At 42.8% G+C, this 6,168-nt stretch overlaps 1 non-coding gene across 1 annotated transcript; it reads left to right on the forward strand.

Annotated features, from left to right (window-relative positions):
* Window positions 1–200: 200 nt before the first annotated feature.
* On the forward strand, window positions 201–273 carry Trnaa-ugc (transfer RNA alanine (anticodon UGC)). Its single transcript has one exon. It is a non-coding gene; the product is annotated as a tRNA-Ala (tRNA).
* The last annotated feature ends 5,895 nt before the right edge of the window (window positions 274–6,168 follow it).

A 6,168-nucleotide genomic window follows, 5' to 3' on the forward strand; every position in this document is an offset into this window, starting at 1 on the left:
CCCACTTAAGGAGTTAGGTACATGCTTAGAAGAGGGAGACAGAAGGATCTGAATTTCCAAGCCATCTTGGACAGCACAGGAAGACCCTATCTCAAAGAATCCATATGATACACCTCTTGAGTCAGCCTGCCTTGAGATGTTTCAAGTAAAATCTTTTCTTTTAAACGTGATTTATCTAGTTTGTCATCTCAACTTGGGCTGGGGATATAGCTCAGTTGGTAGAGTGCTTGCCTTGCATGCACAAGGCCCTGGGTTCAATCCCCAGCACCACCAAAAAAAAAAAAAAATCATCTAAACTTTTCTACTTTTGCTTATATTTGCACCTGTCCTGCATGATCCACTGGGTATCAGAGAAAAGGGTGTTCAGATCAAGTGATAAGGGTGAAGAACTGTAATGCAAAACTGCAAATGGCCCCAGTCCAAGCATAGAACTTGATAGGAATGCTAATGAAGAGAACAATGCTCCTTGCATTTTGTTCCTAAGCAAGGAGTTTGCCTAGCTGTCATCTCAGCTGTGTCCAGCAATGGTCAAGTGAGATGCTTTGATATATTTTGGAAAAAAAAGAAAAAAAAAAAAACTAAAGTGCAGGAGAAGGCAAGTGTTTTTCTCAAAGGTACTAGAACAGACCATCACTACCAAACTACTGGGAATAGGGACTAGAACTAATGTCTTTTCTGCCCCATGGTCTTTATTTTTATTTATTTATTTATTTTTGGTACTGGTGATTAAACTCAGGGGCACTTAACCCCTGAGCCATATCCCCAGCCCTATTTCTGTATTTTAATTAGAGACAACTCAGGGTCTCACTGAGTTGCTTAAGGCCTTGCTGTTGCTGAGGCTGGCTTTTAACTATCAATCCTCCTGTCTCAGCCTCCCAAGCTACTGGGATTAGAGGTGTGTGCCACTGCACCTGGCTCCCTCAGTCTTTTTAACAGACCTTCCTGCCTGGTTATGTTCAGAGAGCAAATAAACAAGGACTTGAATGCACAGAGGGCATTTCCAGTGTCAATGACCATCCTGGACTCTCTGACCTGCAGAGAGAAGAACAACAAAGGTCAAAAGGCCTGAGGTAATTGCTGAAGTCATCAGACAAGTGATCTGCCAATATCTAATCCTAGTATGTCCCAAACCACACTCCCCAACTTCAGCCCCTCTCCCCATATCCATGTTCAGAAAATGGCACCTTCATCCATCTAGCATCTTGCCTGGCTCCCCTCCCTCCTGCATCTCCCAAATCCATGTGATTGCTAAATACAGTTGATTCAATCTGCTAAACATGCCCTGAATCCAGTTTCTTCTCCCTTCCTTCCACTACCCAGAGTGATCATCTCCCTGGGGATGGCTACAATGTCCCTCCACTGTCTCCCTGCTCAGCCCTCTCATTTCACCTGTTCTCCACTCAGCAACTGGAGGGATCTTGTATAAATCTACACTTTTCTATACAGTTTAAAACCTTTTGTGACTTCCCATAAGCTTGAGATAAAGGCCCAGAAAGATCCTTCGTGATTTCGTTCCAGTCAGGTTCCTGCCACCTGCCCCCACACACACACATCAATATACAGATTCATCTTAGCACTTCTCTGCCTTCAAGTATTTTGCTCACATTATTACTGACAGGTGAACTTCCTTTTCCCCTTCAGCTCTATGAAGATCCTGCTTACTTTTCAATCTCAAATAACACCTTCCTTCTGAGGCTCCCTGGATGCCAGTTCTCAACTTAGATTAAAATAAACCATCACAGTGGACACAGCACTTGATTGGCAGCTCTGTAGTATCCCAGAGCCAGGAAAGTTGGGTGTTTCAAGAGATGCTTCAAGTGGTTCTGTACCTATCTTCCTTCTGTAGAGTCCCTGGAGTGCCCAGAGGATGGAAACCACCTCCCAGAACTCTCTAGAATGCCCAATATTCTACAAACATGCTATGGTTTGAATTTATCTCCAAGAAGCACATGGTGGAAACTTTCCCATGCAAAAGTGTTAGAAGGTGCTTAGGTCATGAGGACCCTACCCTATGAATGGATTCATGCTGATTATAAAATGACTTGAATGTCTCCTTCTCACCCATGTGCTGCCTTCTGTCATGTTATAAGGCAGCAAGAAGGCCTTCACCAGATATAGCCCTTCAACCTTGAACTCCGCAGCCTCCAAAACCATGAGTCAAATAAATTTCTATTCATTATAAATGCTCAAGTCTGAGGTAGGCTGTTATAGCAGCACAAAATGGACTACTTGGTCCTCACTAGAAACTCGGAGTAAAATTGGAACACACTTGAATTAGCTTGCTGGTGTTCAGCAATGAGGGACAGCATTGTTTAGTAATAAATGCAGCAACCTAAAAGCTCTGGGGGACAAAAGGATGATGAGAGAGAAAAATCCGCAGTGACCTTGCTGCTATTGCTGCTGCTGCTACTGCTGTGGCCTCTGGGAAGTGCCTCCCACTAGCTTCCTGCTTAAAACCTGGGTGACGATAATGATGATGAGGGATCATACTGAAGCCCAGCTTCTGGAACACTTGATTGGGGATTCAGAGGGAAGACTTAACAAAATAGACATCACCCTTCCTGTTCAAGATCTTGTTCCACTAACATAGCTCCTGATTATGTGATGAGCCAGCATATGTTGCTAGCTAATTTAAATATGTATGGTGGGTTTTCAAATCACCTCTTAGAATGCTAGAGTATTGACACCTTATAAATCCTACAACATTACAGATGGGAGAACCTTTAACATCCAGTGTGAATTGATTCTCTTCCACATCAGGAACTCAGTCCCAGTGAGAGCCAGGAGCTGAGTCAAGGTCATAATATGGGTTGTAGTGGCAGAGCTGGGTTTTAAACCCAGGGCTCCTGGCTCACTTCCCAGGGCTCTTCTCATTGTACCACACTGCCTTTCGTTCCCCAACAAACTGTGGACTATAGAGCTTCTGAAACTTTGAAAATGGATGTGGGCCATGTTTATCCTGCATCAGAGGAAAGGGAGGCACATAATTCTCTGGGGATGGAAGTGTAAGAACTGGACAGAAATGGTGAGATAATTCACTGAAGGGTAAGAGAAATACATGTGACCTCTTACCATCCTACCTGCCCTTCCCTAGCAAAACTACTCCGCAGTGGTAGCATTCCCATTGTCCTGGGTGTGAGGAATAACCCTTGAGATATACCACTCTACCCTTCCATCCCAAATGGGTGGAAGTGGGGAGAGATTCCTCAGCCCTACTCAGTCTTCCTTTTCACAAGGCCTTTGATCATCTTGCAGCCATATGGGTACCCACAAACTGCAACCTCCAGAAACTCAGAAGAATGCCATAGCCTTGCACAATGAGGCCTGGAACAAAGCAATGTAAATCACTCCTGGTGAGGACACATCCTTTTGACCATACAGGCTTGCCCATCAGGCTGTCTTGAAAAACCTTAAATACAAAATTGTACCAGGGGCATATGGTGGGTACAGAGGTCAAAAGTTCAGGCTTTATAGTGGGTTTTTAAATCAGCTCTTAGCATGCCAGAGTGTTGACATTGGAAACAGCCCAAGCTGGGAGTCAGGTAGTGGGACTTGTGGTCCTAAGCTGTGCTCTAAGGGCAGCACTTGCTCTTCCTCTTTACATTTCCCTGTGCTCATGAAGGCATACCCCATCTTCTGGCACCAAGGTCAATCAAAGCAAAACCAACTCATAACTCCCATTTGACATACATACATATATATATATATATATATATATATATATATGTGTGTGTGTGTGTGTGTGTGTGTGTGTGTGTGTGTGTGTATTTTAGTTGTAGATGGACACAATACCTTTATTTTACTTATTTATTTTTATGTTGTGCTGGGGATTTAACCAAGTGCCTCATGCGTGCTAGGCAAACGCTCCACCACTGAACCATAACTCCAGCCCTCCCATTTGACTTTTATAGAAATAAAAACAGCAGAGCTCCTCAGGTGAGCTCTCAAATTGACAATCTTTCATGCTGTAGGAATGAAATGTAGGTTCCTTATTCCTGAGTTGGATGAAAAACAATGCCGTTATTTTACACATGCCTTGAGACATGGGAATGTAGAGAAAATTTTATGATGGGAATTTTGGGGGGAGAGGGGATCTTAGAACCTTATTGTTGAAAAGGCCTGTGGTAGGCTGAAACATACTTCCTGAACAAATATCCACATCCCAATCACCAGAATCTGTGAATGTTAACTTTTGTAGGAAAAAACATAAAATGTTTATGCAGAAACGATAAAGTTTAGGATGTTGAGGTGGGGACTGCTAAGGTTTGACTCTCAAAGGATCATGTGTGAAAGGCCTGGTCCCCAGAGTAACAGTATCAAAAGCTAGTAGGATCTTTAAGAGACAGGGTCTGGTGAGAGATGATTAGGTCATGATCACCCTCAGAAGGTATTAATGTAGTTCTCAAAGTACTAGGTCAGTTCTATGGAGAGTGAGTTGTTATAAAGTGAAGTCACCCATGTGACAAAGCCAGATTCTGGCACCATGTTGTCAGGACTTTCCAAGTACCAGAATCCTGAGCCAAACAAAATGATCTTCCTTCCTTTTTCCCTTCCTTCCTCCCTCCTTTGTTTGCTTCCTTCCTTCCTTCCTTCCTTCCTTCCTTCCTTCCTTCCTTCCTTCCTTCCTGGTACCAGGGATTGAACCCAGGGAAGCTTTACTATTGAGCTATACCCCCAGCCCTTTTTATTTTGGGGGGACAGGTATTTTTAAGTTACTAACACTGACTTCAAACTTGCCATCCTCCTGCCTCAGCCTCCCAAGCTGTCCAGCTAAGATTCTTTTCTTTATAAAGAATAAAAGCCTCAGGTATTTTGTCACAATAACAATAACACAAAATAGAATGTGAAGTTGGAGTACACAGATACTAAAGATGCTAGTCTTACTGACTGGAGTGACACAGCCACAAGCCAGGGAATATAGGCAGCCACCAGAAGAAATAAGGAATAGATTCTCTGAGGAGGATTAGGGCCCTGCCAGCACCTTGGTTTGAGCCCAGCAATATTTATTTCAGACTTTTAGCTTCCAGAACTTTGAGACACTAAATTCTTATTGGTCAGAGCCCCCAGTTTGTGGTTCTTTGTTATGGCAACCCCAGGAAATTAACACCAGATCCTTGGAGTTATCTTAGTCTAATCATTTCCATACATCTATAGCAGCAAAATCAATAACTTTTTCAAACAGAATCATTGCCTATAGGTAAAACAGATCAAAGTGGAAGGGACATAGTCAAGGAAATTTGAGGGTCAGCATCATGTACATCCACAAGACTGGGATCCTAATTAGAATAAAATATACTCCATGTTTGTAAAAATATGTCAAAATAGACTCTACTGTCATGTATAACTAAAAAGAACAAATTTTAAATTAATTTAATTTTTAAAAAAAGAGGGTCAGTGGCTGGGGATGTAGCTCAGTGGGAGAGTGCTCACCTTGCATGTGGAAGGTACTGGGTTCGATCCTCAGCACCATATAAAAAATGGAGTAAAGATATTGTGTCCATCTACAACTAAAAAATATATTTTAAAAAAGAGGGTAAGTGTCCTCTGTCAGGTCTCCATCTCCATAGTGGCTCCTGAAGCACATTATAGAACCTTCCACCAACAGAAGGTGAAAACATCCATCTAGTTCAACCACCTCATTATACAGATGAGTGAGTTGAGGCTGTGAGGGTTGAGCAATTGCCTAAAGGCTTCTCTTGGTGAGCAATAAGGCACATTTTCCAGAAAGAAACAAGGCATGTTACTTCTGCCTACTCTCTAATCGTCCCTTGCCTGGCTTGACTAAATCCCACTCTCCCAAGCAAACGACCAAGAAGATATTGGCATCTCTAGATTAATGTCATTTTTAGCACCTTCAAAACAAGACTGCCAACTGTGCCAAATAGGTAAGGCTCAAATGAAATATTTGCTCACAAAGAGCTCAGACCTTGAGCAGACTGTTAAAGCATCTTTTGAGATGAAAAGGCACTGCTTGATTCCTCACCTGTATTTGGATGTTTTGATTCCTGGGTCGGACTGTAACTATGGGAGTAAGGAGGTGGGCAAGAATGAAGAGCAGCATTAAGCAGCTGCTTGTGTACCCCAAAATACCAATCCTTAAGTGGATCAAGGAGAGCCCAGACAAGAACACAGCTGAATGCCACACTCAGATTTTTCTTGTTGCTGTTA

The sequence above is a fragment of the Urocitellus parryii genome, chromosome X (assembly GCF_045843805.1).
Source record: "Urocitellus parryii isolate mUroPar1 chromosome X, mUroPar1.hap1, whole genome shotgun sequence".
Lineage (NCBI taxonomy): Eukaryota > Metazoa > Chordata > Mammalia > Rodentia > Sciuridae > Urocitellus > Urocitellus parryii.